This window comes from Mustela putorius, unplaced genomic scaffold, assembly GCF_011764305.1.
Source record: "Mustela putorius furo isolate JIRA1106 unplaced genomic scaffold, ASM1176430v1.1 tig00003846_pilon_pilon_pilon, whole genome shotgun sequence".
NCBI classification, from domain to species: Eukaryota; Metazoa; Chordata; class Mammalia; order Carnivora; family Mustelidae; genus Mustela; species Mustela putorius.
The window spans coordinates 5,317,139-5,332,149 of NW_025421999.1; positions in this window are offsets into that span (position 1 = coordinate 5,317,139).

Genomic DNA, 15,011 nt, shown 5'->3' on the forward strand with positions numbered 1-15,011 from the left:
TCACTTGTATCACCTTCAGTTATTTCCTTTTAGGGCACTTCTCTTTGCTTTGGCAAGTTTTTCATGCTTTCTCTAACTTTACCCATTGTTCGAAGATGGCTGTATTAGAAGAAATGTTACCCTGAAATTTATTTTTTACTTTCTTCATGTAAATGTTAATATAATCCTTATTGATGCCTACATCTGAGTGCAATATATTCTAATGTGAATAGATACTAAATGAAAGGCTTTGGATTTTATATGTTGTGCTGTATTTGAAGCTTATGTGGAAAAATGGACTTTATATATCTTTGTTCAAGTTATACTGACCATATGAGACAGATATCATAATTAATTTTTAACTTGGTAGGAGCAGCCCTCATATGGGTATACGTCTTAGCTTATTCTTGTGATGATTCCTCACTAATTTTCACAGGACACTAGACCTGTAAAATGTCCCACTGCATGCAGTGTTTAAAAGAAGCAAAGGAAAAAAGGAATGTGAATAAAAGTATTGAGCATTTCTTTATGAGGAGCAAGGAAATAGCAATCTGATTAGGAACTATGATCTTGTAGACAGCTGCTAGATGATCTGACTTCCTTAAAATACTTTGAAATCTCTCTTGAATATTCTTATAATTAAGGCATAGGTTTTCTCAACTTACATATTTCTTGAAGTTTGCAGGCAGTTTGCCTCAATAGACAAAGTTTAAAACACTCCTTTTATTTTCTTAAATCCCAGGCTTGCTTGGGGACAAATACTTTTTCTCCAAAACCTGTTTCCTTCTAATAGCTATAAAGTGTTTGTAAGATTTCACCATTTCTATTTGTTCAATAACATAAACCAAAAACAAAGAAAGTAAAACAAGTGTGGCCTCTAAATGCCATTTTTTTGTTTGTAGGCAAGATTTGGAACACTAACAAAATTTGCAATTTCAACAAAGAGCATTCTTTTAAAATAATTCTGCAAACCACTCAGCCAATTGTTGGTTTCATAAAGAATAAATGGATAATAACTCCAGTTTCTCTGGAAGTTTTCATATTAGAAAGTAGGAGGGAGGCTGAAATTATCCCAAAAGCTAAATCCTAATAAATGTTGATGAAACCATGTATTTCAGGGGGTTCTCCCAACCAGCCAGCTATTTTTGGCATAATAAAAAAGCCACTTAGGATAACGTGCTGCAATACATAACCCCTCCCTTCTAGTATTTTGGTAGAACAGTTTACCTAGCACTTCCACTTTAGTGTCTCCATTGTAAAGGCTGATGTTAATTTTAAAAATAAAATTGTCAGTTATTTTACCAGGAAAAAATGGGTTTATTTTGAGATAGCGGGAACTATAATCTGGGTCAATTAAGTTATGGGAAAACAAACAAAAACAAAAAAAACATAGACACCTCCCAGGACAAAGGAGAGGTATTTTACAGAGGGAAAGGCTGTTACAGATAGAAAGGCTGTTAGGAACATAAAGCCCATCAGAGAAAACTGGGAGTTTGAGTATTGCGGCTTTCCATTGGCTGAGTTGTGGTCTTTCTCATTGGCTGTATTGTTGCTGTGGTGATAAAGCCTCCCTTCCTTCTGCCAGGGGTAGCAAAATAGTATCCTGTGCAAAATTCAGGTGTTCCTGTTGGATTTGCAAATGAGGAGGAGTGGTCGGGTAGGAGAACTCCCCCTCTTGAACATTCTGACTCCATTTTAGTGAGGTTTCTCTTTATTATTTCTACACTGGCCTTAACCAGCAATTCACACTGTTTTCCTTTTGGTTTTATGAAGGAAATCACAGATTCCCAAGCCCATAGCTGGCTTAGCCCAGGTCTGGCTTCAGAGATGTTTGCTCTTTCCAGCACTTGAACCTAGGTGATTGAGAACAGCTTTCAGTCCCACCCAGTATCCCAGATTATACCATAGAGCTTGGTTCCAACCCACTGCTTGTGTGTGTGTGTGTGTGTGTGTGTGTGTGTGTGTGGTGTAGAGCAGACCAATTGTAATTTCCATTACCTCTACAGAAGTTGCATTCCAGAATTAGATTAGACTTCATAGTGTTCAACTTTTGATGGAAATATTTAGTTGTTGAGTGTGGTTATGTTGTTTATCTTTTAAGTTTTTCTTAGTATCTTTGCCATATGTTTTCCTATATATGTTAAGAATTTTTTCAAAGGATATATTTACATTTATAAGATGTTTGCTAAAAATTCAGTCCTCGACTTTTTCCCAAACCATTTCATGTCTTAAAAAAATATGTCATTATTATTTAGAACATGAAAGATTTTAGTGAAAAAACTAACCCTGAATTATAATATTCTTTTAAACTAATATTGAAATAGAATTTTCAACAGCCTTACACTCCTTCATTGTCTTCATTTTTTTTGGAATAAGCATTTGTAGTACTCAGCATGATTTGGCATATAAAATGCATAATTTTACTGGATGTTGTGATTCTACTACTATTTAAAGTAAATGAGTCTTTGCAATTTTAGTGACAGTTGTGTCAATGGAATGCCTGCAGGCCAAAAAGCCGTTTGATATTTCTAGCGGGAGACTCTACAGGAAATTAAACATAAAATAATTGATAGTTTCAAAAACAGAAAAGGATTAAGAAACAAAGTTTTTGGCTTATTGATTCTGCCTCTTCTTCCACGTTACTGTATCAATAATTATAATTCAATAGTTGACTTTCTAACATTCACAGTAAATATATTTTAAAATGTGCTCATATTTATCACTATTTAGAATCAATGACATCTTTTGATATTACTACTATTATCTACTAAGGTATTGGAAAGTTTAGTTTTCATCAATAAATAATGTAATATTAAACTCTCTATATGTAGGGATAGAGGCTATACAACATACTGATGAAAACTCAAGAGTTTAAATCCTGCCTGTATCAATGACCAGCTGTGTGGCTTGAGCAACTATTACCTTTCCTAGCCTATGCAGATCCTTGAAGTAGGCTTAGAGCTCTTTGAGAAGGAAATTTTTAGGTCTCATATATGTCCACCTAGAGTATGCACCCCTCACTGTATCAACCATATTCTGCATATCTCTTTGACCTCATAGGGCATATGCCCTACAGGAAGGGCACAGCCAAAAGAAAGCCAAAATAGAGCTTTCTACAGCTTGGGCCTATAGCAGGAATCCCTCTGACCCACATCCAGGGAGGTACTAGATGGAGGGAAATAGGCAAGTTCATATGCTAGTTATTTCAAATAAATTTGGGGGAAGAGGGAGCAATTTTGTAATATCTTCCAGAATTGAACCTGGCAGTTCTACTTCTAGAAATGTATCATCTAAATTTAGTTGTAGTCAAAATGGATAAAAGACCTCAACGTGAGACAGGAATCCATCAGAATCCTAGAGGAGAACATAGGCAGTAACCTTTTCGATATCAGCCACAGCAACTTCTTTCAAGATATGTCTCCAAAGGCAAGGGAAACAAAAGCGAAAATAAAACTTTTGGGACTTCATCAAAATCAAAAGCTTCTGCATAGCAAAGGAAACAGTCAAAAAAAACAAAGAGGCAACCCACGGAATGGGAGAAGATATTTGCAAATGACAGTACAGACAAAAGGTCGATATCCAGGATCTATAACGAACTCCTCAAACTCAAAACACACAAAACAGGCAATCATATCAAAAGATGGGCAGAAGATATGAACAGACACTTCTCCAATCAAGACATACAATTGGCTATCAGACACATGAAAAAATGTTGATCTTCATTAGCCCTCAGGGAGATTCAAATTAAAACCACGTTGAGATATCACCTTACACTAGTTAGAATGGCCAAAATTAACAAGACAGGAAACAACATGTGTTGGAGGGGATGTGGAGAAAGGGGAACCCTCTTACACTGTTGGTGGGAATGCAAGTTGGTGCAGTCTCTTTGGAGAACTGTGTGGAGATTCCTCAAGAAATTAAAAATAGAACTTCCCTATGACCCTGCAATTGCACTCCTGGGTATTTACCCCAAAGATACAGATGTCGTGAAAAGAAGGGCCATCTGTTTATAGCAGCAATGGCCATGGTCGCCAAACTATGGAAAGAACCAAGATGCCCTTCAACGGATGAATGGATAAGGAAAATGTGGTCCATATACACTATGGAGTATTATGCCTCCATCAGAAAGGATGAATACCCAACTTTTGTAGCAACATGGATGGGACTCGAAGAGATTATACTGAGTGAAATAAGTCAAGCAGAGAGAGTCAATTATCATATGGTTTCACTTATTTGTGGAGCATAACAAAAAGCATGGAGGACATGGGGAGTTAGAGAGGAGAAGGGAGTTGGGGTAAATTGGAAGGGTAGGTGAATCATGAGAGACTATGGACTCTGAAAAACAATCTGAGGGGTTTGAAGTGGCGGGAGGTGGGAGGTTGGGGTACCAGGTGGTGGGTATTATAGAGGGCACAAATTGCATGGAGCACTGGGTGTGGTGAAAAAATAATGAATACTGTTATGCTGAAAATAAATTAAAAATAAAATAAAATAAATTTAATCGTAGAACTACCCAATGATGTATGCATAATTATATTCTCTATAACACTATAAGTTCAAAAAGCTGTAAACAATGTATAAATAGTGACTGCATGGTGAATAGGTAAATAAATTACGGTGCCCTCATTCACCAAAACATATTTTTCAGCCATTAAATAGGATAGGCTGGTGTGAAATGATCTTCAATATGTATTTTTAAAGATTTATTTATTTATTTTAGACAGAGTGCAAATGGAGGGGCAGAGGGAGAGACAGAAACTCCAGTAGACTCCCTGCTGAGCATAGAGACCAAAGAGGGAGGGGAAGCTCAGCTCAATCTCGTGACCCTGGGATCATAACCTGAGCCAATGCTTAACCACCCAGGCATCCTTTCAGTATATGTTTTTAAGTGAGAAAAGCGAATTAAGGATCTGAAGCATAGTATGACTTACTGTGTGTGTGTATTATATTTGCTAAATTTTATTCTAGAAGAAATTACACGAAACTATGAAGTTACTGCCTGGCAAGTTTTTACTTTACATCTCCATCTGTCTGAATTTGTTGTCACAGCAGTTAATACTTTCATAATTAAACAATAAAAAATAGCATTACCATTTCTAGAACTATGTCAGAGGTTTATGTATAAGATAAATGTAAACCACTAGAAAAATATCTTGCATATAGTATATACTTTATATATAATTAGCCTTATTTTATGGGAATTGTATCTTATCTTTAAATTCCCAAATGATCTATTGCACTCCCTTACATATTAGCATTGTTGATTAGATTTTATGTCATTAGATCTTTTTAAAAATTATATCTTTTTTTAAAGATTTTTATTTATTTATTTGACAGGGAGAAAAAGAGATCACAAGTAGGCAGAGAGGCAGGCAGAGGGGTGGGAAGCAGGCCCCCACTGAGCAGAGAGCCTGATATGGGGCTCGATCCCAGGACCCTGAGATCATGACCTGAGCCGAAGGCAGAGGCTTAACCTACTGAGCCACCCAGGTGCCCCAAAATTATATCTTTTTAAACAAATTTTACAACCTTAGAATTTTTCATTTTTTGGTTCTCAAAAATTTCAAATGAAAACTAGAGTAAGACAAATCACTAGAATATTAGAAAAAGGATACCAATTGTGTTGGCATAGACCTTCTTTTAAAGACGGTGATGCTATGACTATAAGGTGTACAAGTGGTGATAGTTAACACATCCAAAAGTGTGAGCAGCAAATGTCTCTGTTTTGCATTATATGCACATAAACCTTTTTTGGTGCTGTTGATTTTTAAATAATTTGAGGGTTTTAGTGGTTTGCTTGCTTCTTCAGTTGTTTCTAAGACTCAGTATTAATGAGGATGAATCTTCTTTTCTAAGTAGTGAAATAGGGTGACTGTGTTTATTTAGTTCACTCTTTAGTCTTTCAATTTCAGAACAGTACACAGAGAAACAGAAAGGTTAAGCAGCTTGACAGCTAGCCCAGTGCATTGTCTTCTGAACAGTACTGCTTTCTTTTCTTGGAATGAATGCAAAAATGTACAGTCACTGCAAAAGAAGATGATTTCTATTTTAAAATAGATGAAAGTTCCTAAGAACATTAGAATCAGGGTCTATACTTTGCTCTTCTCTTACCTGCTTTACCTGAAATTTCAACATTTTAAAAGGAGGTTAATTGAGAGGTTTGTTTTCCTGTGATTTTTATCATACTTTCTATAGATATTTTCAGGAACAATTAATTACCTCCTAAAATCAGGAGATTATTTGGGAACTAAATTACTCCCATCTCTCGGGGACTGATTTTTCAGAATATAGTCATGAGAGTTTTAAAGAAATTATCTTTCAAACCCCTACTGTCTGTACATATTCTTTCCAAAGATTACTACCTTTAAAAATATACTTGCAGTCTCATATTTGCTTTGCATGTCTCCATCATTATCTTACTTCACTTTGCAAAAGGATATATACTTCTCAGACCCCCCAACCCCTGAAGCCTAAGAAAAATATACTATTCTATTGGGACATACAATTCTGTGCACTAACAAATGCACAAATTGGAATATATCATGCTTGAGAGAGTTTAACAAGGTTTGAAAAACAGAGAGGTCTTTTTCTGTGAATAAAGGAGCAACCCCTTATTTCTCTGAGGTTTGCTGTGTACTTACATCTAGTCTCCTTGTCTTTCCAATCCCTCTATGTCTGTAATATCTTTCCATTCTTCAGTGCATGTATGTTAGAATTAGATTTCAGAAGTGAGATGTCTGTCATAGTGACTCATGAACATGCTTATTTAAATAAACAGTAAGCCCAATTTTCCTGAATTCTCTGACAATGAGAAATGGCCTTGCCTACTTGTTATATAGTAGCATTTTCTTTAAATTGAGTGAGTTAAATACACAATTCCAAAGTCCTAAGGAATATATATTTGCAATGTGTATGTGTGTAATTTATCACTTATATATTGATATATATTTATTTCAATCTTGTTAAGGTGTTATATGTTAGGATAACATCATATTTCTTTCTTATTTATGGTCAATTAGGCCTGCCTTTTTTTTTTTTTTTTTTTTTTTTGCTATAAAGCACCATAAACATCCTTGTATATATCACTCTTTGTACAAACTGCATATAGGGAGTTCACTTGGAAGAATGCCACATTACAGTGTTTGAACTTTTCCACCTTTATACCAGATATTTCAAATTTTTTTCAATCATGATTATTATCAAGTTATATTGCAACTCTACCAGGGTTTCAGAGATTGTTTATTTATGCCCATTTTTATCTTTATTATGCTGGTTAGTCATTATGGTTTTTTAGCTCCAAATTCACCTTGTGATGCTGTAGCTGAGACCAACATCATATTTCTGCTTTGGTGGATAGATTCCTGGTAGGCTTTGCTAGCAGGATGTTCTAGAAGTAACTGCAAGGATGGAGAAGAAAGAGGATCTTGCTCCTAGAGTGCTACTTGTTCCAGCATCAGAAAGTGTACTCTGGTGGCAGCAACTGGTTCCCATTTGATGTTGATTTCCTAGTCCCCAAACCAGCTGTATTATGCTCCTGAGGTAATAGTACATTGAGGGGTCTGAATCCCGGCTGCTCAGAGCCTCCCTCTGAGTTGCTCAAGCCAGCAGCAGCCAGCAGAAGCCTAGATTCTAGTACTACAGGGGCCCATTCTTGTGGGCACCAAACAGGAAGGAATCCCTTTTCAGAGATTATTGCAGTTTTTTGAAGCAGCCTGCTTCAAATATTTAGGTTCTAATACCCTGGAAGTGTTCCATTTGTTTCTCCAGCCCTGAAGTGGCAACTGCTTCCAGAAGTTACTTCTATGAAAAACTTAATATTTTCCTCTTGCCTCTTAAACTTTCCAGTATCTAATTAGCCAAAACTTTTTATAAAAATATGGGTTAATCAGTGTATTTTTCTGGGTTTATGATTGGATGCTGATAGAAATGATATAAAGTATTCTAGTTTCATTTTTAATTGCATCTCTTAAATAATGCAGTTGAGGAACTTTTCATATGAGAATTGCTTAATCTGATTTCCTTTTCTGTGACTCTTTTGACCAGTGCCACACTCATATTTATTACTGATTTGTTTATCATCTTTATCTGGTGGATTCTTTACATTGTGGGAAACCTATCCTTTTCCTTGTACAAATGCTTCAACTGCTGCTTGTTTTTTGAGGCTTTCTGAGGAGAAAGCATTCTCTGTTTTCATTTTAGTCTGGTGAAATTATGTGTTACTTTCTTTTGGAATTTCTGCTTCTTATTCTTTCTTTCTGAAAATGAATGGTTCTAGTGGTGTGGAAGACCAAGATAAGGTAAAAATTCTGATAGCATAAACATACAGATGCTAAATAATCTATAATAAAAATTATTTTCAGTGCATGGTTGAGTCCACAAGAAAGAAAAGTCTCCAAAAATCAGTAACACAAAAAAAAAACACAAGGTAGAAAGCTAAGCATGTGGGTTGAAGCTGGGTCCCAAAATAGGCTGTGGTTGTTAAACCTGAAAAGACCATTTTTATATTTTCAGTTTAAATAAGTAAAAAGAACAAAAGGAATCCCTATGTTCATATCATCCAGATTAAACATCATTAGAATTTTGCCACTTTTATTTAATCTTTTTTAAAAAGCAATTCTAGACATAATGTCATTTCACCCTTCAGTCTTCAATAATAATCTCCCAAAAAAGAACATAGTTCTTGACAGCAAAAGTAGAGACAAAAATAGGTGATGGTGAATAAGAGGTACAAATTTCCACTTGTAAAATAAGTCACAGGGATGAAAAAGAGCAGCACAGGGAATGGAGCGGATAATATTGTAATAACATTGTATGGTGACAGATGGTAACAATACTTATGCTGACAAGTATAAAATAATGTATAGAATTATACCTGAAACTAATATAATGTTGATGTCAACTATATTTCAATAATAAAGAAAAAAGAGTAGAGGAAACACAGTGGGAAAAATACTTTATAATGTCTGAGAGAATATAACTATCAGTCTAGAATTTTGTAATCAGATTAGCAATTACCTAAGGAAAAAAAAAAGACATTTTCAGACAGATTTAACACTAAACTACTAAAAAGCTCTTACTAATAGAAGTCCTAATGAACAATATACATCAAGAAGAAAATAGGAGTTAATTCTTGTTATTTGTAGTAGTTACATTTTATAAAGTTGCCAGGAACACTGAATGAGCAAAGACTGAATTCTTGCTCCCAGAAGAAATAGAGACTTGTGTTCTTTGGACCTCTTGGCACATTATTTTTGTCAATCAAAATGCTGTTTTGGCCAGATAGGTTTGTTTGTCTGTCAGTGTCCTTCTAAAACAAGCCATCTCCTGAGTGTCTTCCATACAACCCTTTCTGGTACCACATGTAGCAGGTATTTGTAAAATTCTGTAGTCTCCTGATCTGTAGAAACTGCACTACGTGCAGGTTTAATATCTTTCATTCTTCTTCTCTTTGGTTACAAGAAATGTTTAACATATCTTACCCTTGATAATGTGGACCTAATTTGGGGGGGAGGGGTTTAGCCTAATAACAGTGCTGTCCACTGTTTTCTTCATCATCCACATCATCTCATGAAACCACCCAATGAGCTGCTTTTCCATCTTTCCCATAGCTATATCATGCACTGTAGAGGCAACTTTAGCACTTTCTAAAAATCTTTAGATTTTTAAAAGATCAATAACACCTTCACATACAGATGGGCAAACATCCTCTTCCTTTATCTGGATGGATGGTGTTGTTGATTTATTGCCATTGAACTCACATCCACTGGGCACTGTAATTCATGCCTAGAGGAAGCTTATCTAATGCAAGTATTTTATCCTCAAGGCACATCACAGCCTTCTTATGCTAAGGAATACCATGCAGCACAGTCAGTAGTACTATGCTTTGGGGCCATTTGAAACATGACACCACCAAAATAATTGCACCAAAATGTAAAAAACAGGCCACAAAAAAGGAGAGTATGAGAGCAGAACTAAAAAGGCAGAGCATTCCCTTGTCCACCCTCACCTGGGAATGTGTGCTGGCATTTTTTTTTTTTTTAAGTACACTGAGTGTGCTCATGAATGACTGGAAAAATGCTGTGTTAATTTTGGTATTACAAATGAATTTCAATAAGTAGGCAAATAATGAGGATATATGTGTCTGAAGGAAAGAGGGAGATGCAAGAAGATGTTAACCAAGCAATGCAGTTGGTAAATCTAACAAAGCATTGGTTATATTGAACTGTAACAATTACAGATAATTTTATATTAAGAAAAAATTATAATTAAGATATTGTGAAACAATAGTACATACATGTAATGGGGAAATCAAAATTAATATTTGATGTACTTTCTAGTAGGGTAGTGACACTTAAATAAGAATGTTGAAGTATTATAATTACTAAAAAAAGGATACAGAATATTTTACATCTGAAGAATATAGGAAATAAAGGGAAAATAGAACATAGTCAATTAATGACAGGAAAAAACATGGTAAAAAGAATACATAAATAACAAGGTAAAAAACAAATACAAATATAATAAAAGGTTGGAAAATCTATAAATGGCACAAAAGTTGGGAAATAAGGCAAAAAATTATATCAGATAAATTCTAATTAAAAGATAGCTGGATAACAATAATACCAGACAAAATGAAATGCATAGCAAAATGCATTAATAGTGATATATAATAAAGTCCTCCAAGAAGATTAATCATGAACTTGCATTCTCAATATAATCTCAGAATTTTTTAATTGATAATGGAAATTCTTTTATTACATGGTATTACATTTAAAGATAGCTCTGGCTTATAGAAGTAAAGTAACCATTCAGTGATTATTTGGTTCAACTGAGGAGGTATAGACCATCAAAAGTAGTTATTGTAAATCTTTAGATTTTTTTTTAAATTTTTTATTTTTTATAAACATATATTTTTATCCCCAGGGGTACAGGTCTGTGAATCACCAGGTTTACACACTTCACAGCACTCACCAAAGCACATACCCTCCCCAATGTCCATAATCCCACCCCCTTCTCCCAACCCCCCTCCCCCCAGCAACCCTCAGTTTGTTTTGTGAGATTAAGAGTCACTTATGGTTTGTCTCCCTCCCAATCCCATCTTGTTCATTGATTCTTCTCCTACCCACTTAAGACCCCATCAAAAGAAATGAAATCTTGTCATTTGCGACAACATGGATGGAACTAGAGCGTATCATGCTTAGCGAAATAAGTCAAGCAGAGAAAGACAACTATCATATGATCTCCCTGATATGAGGAAGTGGTGATGCAACATGGGGTCTTAAGTGGGTAGGAGAAGAATAAATCTTTAGATTTTTAAAAGATCAATAACACCAATTAAATATCTTTGATTAATGTTACATTCAGTTGTGACAACAGCATTTTAAAACTGGTCTGTTTTAAAACTCTGTTAATGACGTGCATGTGATTACAGGTAATAACCTGTATATGCGCGGGGGATGGAGAAAGTAGTAGGGAAGAGAGCAAATTATTTTAAAATTTTCATTGAAATATAACTGACATATAACAGTTTCAGATATACAGTATAATAATTCAACATTTGTATACATTGCAAAATGATCACAATAAATCTGTTAACATTCATCAGCACACATAGTTAAAAATTATTTTTCTTATGCTGAGAACTTTAAAGATTTACTCCCTTAGCAACTTTCAAAGATGCAATACAGTTTTATACATGTTGTACAATACATCCTATGACATTCATTTCATAACTGGAAGTTATGAAATAAGTCAAATAAGTTTTTTTTTTTTTTTTTTTTTTTTTTTTAAAGATTTTATTTATTTATTTGACAGAGAAAGATCACAAGTAGGCAGAGAGGCAGAGAGAGAGAGAGAGGGAAGCAGGCTCCCTGCTGAGCAGAGAGCCCGATGCGGGACTCGATCCCAGGACCCTGAGATCATGACCTGAGCCGAAGGCAGCGGCTTAACCCACTGAGCCACCCAGGCGCCCCAGTCAAATAAGTTTTGACACCATGCATTTTGTTCCTCCTTCCTTGCCTCTTGCAACCACCAATTTGTTCTCTGTATCAATGAGTTCTTTTTTGTCTTATTTCCAAATATAAATGATATAACATTTGTATTTCTCTGACTTTTTTCATTTAGCATAATGCCCTCAAGCTCCATCAATGTCGTTGTAAATGATAGGAGTTCCTTCTATTATGGTTGCAGAATATTCCATTGCATGTATGTACCACTTTTTCTCTATCCATATACCCACTGATAGCCAATTAAGTTGCTTCTCTATCAACTCTTGTAAATAACACTGCAGTGGGAGTGCATATATTTTTTTCAAGTTAATGTTTTTGCTTCCTATAATAATCTTAATTTATATGGCAAAGTAACAGAATTATATGGGAAAAACAACAATCTTCCAGTACACCTTTATCAGAAACTGACCTATCAAGCAGACCAAACAAAAACTTGTAGGAGATAGAAGGTATGGATAACATGCTAAAAAATCCATATAAAATATTATATGAAGACCTCTTTACACAGCAATAAGTCAGTATCTGTTCTGCTCAAACATATATGGGACTTTTATAATCGATGATATTTCAATTAATTTAGAATTGGTAGCAAAAAGCTAATTGTTAAATCTTTTTCTGTAAATGTTATTCTAAATTTTACAATTTTACACTTACAGAAAAAATTACAAACACAGTATAAAGAGCTTTCTTCACATTTTTCTTGTAACATTTGAAAGCAAGTTGCCAATCTGGTGTCACATCACTTGTGTATTTTAGTGGGTATTTCCTGCAAACAAAAATGATCTCCTATAATACAACCATGGAAATCATGAATTTACATTAGTACATTAGTAATCTGAATTGAGTTTTGCCAGTTGCTACAGTAATCTCCTTTGTAGGATAGGAACCAGGTCTGCAATTATACCTTGCATTTAGTCATCATGTTAAGTCTTCAATTTGTAAATTATTTTATGACTTTGCCATTTTTGAAGATTTTTAATTTGTACACTCTCAGTTTGGTATGTCTTACACATAATTAGATATGGGTTATACATATTTGACAGGAATATCACAACAGTGATGCTGTGTTCTCATCACAAACTACTGGGTGGCTAACGATTTTGTTTGATCACATTACTAATGATTACTTGGATCACTTGATCAATGTGGTGTCAACCAGTCTTCTCCCCTGTGAAGCTGTTCTTTTTCCCCTTTCATAATTAAGAAGCATGTGGTAGAGAAGTAATTTAAATCTCAGAAGTAGCTCATTCCTATTCAGACTTTCAACTTATTCATATGTTAACCTATATTGATATGAATTTATATTCCTACTGCCTAATTCAGTAGATTATATTAGTATCATTGTTTATTTGGATGCTCAAATTCCCTGAAATTTGGTCAGTGGGGGCCCATTCAAGCTGGCTTTTATGTCCTTTTGACATGACGCCATCACTTCCTTGCTTTCTGTATAGAAAGATGTCCAGGTTCATCTTGTCTTTTCCCGGATATTGACTTGAATCCAGTCATTTCTAAAAGAAACCTGATTGGTTTTGGAGGAGAATTGTTTTTATACATCATGCTCTAGGGATAGGTTGTTTATTGTTACTCATCATTTGCCCCCCTGAGACACCCTTCATGAACAGAGCTGGGAAATATATGTACATATGTGTGTATGCATATATAGCTGACCATTGCAAAAGGCAGGTTTGAACTGTGCAGATCTATTATGTGGATTTTTTATAAATACAGAGCAATACTATAAAAGTATTTTCTCTTAAGATTCTAAATAACATTTTCTTTAGCTTGAAAGAATATAGTGTATAATATAACACAAAAATATGTGTTGGGACTCCTGGGTGGCTCAGTCGGTTGGGTGTCTGCTGAAGGCAGTAACATTGTACCAGTGCTAGTATATGTGACGCACATGTAATAGAATGTCACTTTTAACATTAGGTTATACAAATTGGGGCATTCTCTCTTGGGAGTATAGAGTCTTGCTTTATTAGACTACTCAGGAGAAAGAAAGCTTCTATGTTGTAAGTAGCTATATGTTGATATCCACATAGGAAGGAACTAAAGTGTGGCCAATATATAGTGAGGAACAGAGGCCTGCCAACAACCACATCAGTGAATCTGAAAGTGAACTCTCCAGCTCCAGATTCCCCAGGTAAGAAGACTCAAGGTCAATGTCATGATTGACCCTAAGTCCCAAATACCCACATAAGTTGCTCTAGATTCCTGAGTCTCAGAAATGCATGAAATAGTTAAGTATCTATAGTTATACAAGGTAAGTTTTGGGCTAATTTGTTACATAGGAATGGGTAACTGATAAACATCCCATGTTTATCCAGCCTCCACACGACACCATTTCAACTTGTCAGGGCTCTGACACACTACACCAATTATTAACACATATGGATAACTTCCTTATCACACTTGGGCTCTGACATACCATGCTAAGCTGCCCCTTGGCATAAATACTTTACTGGTTGTGCCCTACCTAAACGCAATAGAAATAAAAAGATCAAAAATTAAATTAAAGAATTAAAGAGGACGGGACGCCTGGGTGGCTCAGTCGGTTAAGCTGCTGCCTTCGGCTCAGGCCATGATCCCAGAGTCCTGGGATCGAGTCCCACATTGGGCTCTTTGCTTGGCAGGGAGCCTGCCTCTCTCTCCACCTCTGCCCGCCACTCTGCCTACTTGTGCACTCTCTCTCTCTCTCTCTCTCTCTCTCTCTCTGACAAATAAATAAATAAAATCTTTAAAAAAATGGAATTAAAGAGGAAAAAGGGAATGAGAATAAAACAAAAATTTTAATGTATGTGGACACTAAAAAAAAATAACTAGAAAACACAATGAAGAAACTACAAAATCTCTCCTATCAAAACCTGTGGTAAGCAGCCAAAGCCATAACAGAATTTTCAGAGAATAAATATGTGTGTATAGATTATGTATAGGTATATAGATTTATCCAGTATGTATAATACAAGTGGAAAGTATAAATCCAAATAAAGTAAATGGAAAAATGTTTTTGAACCATGCTTT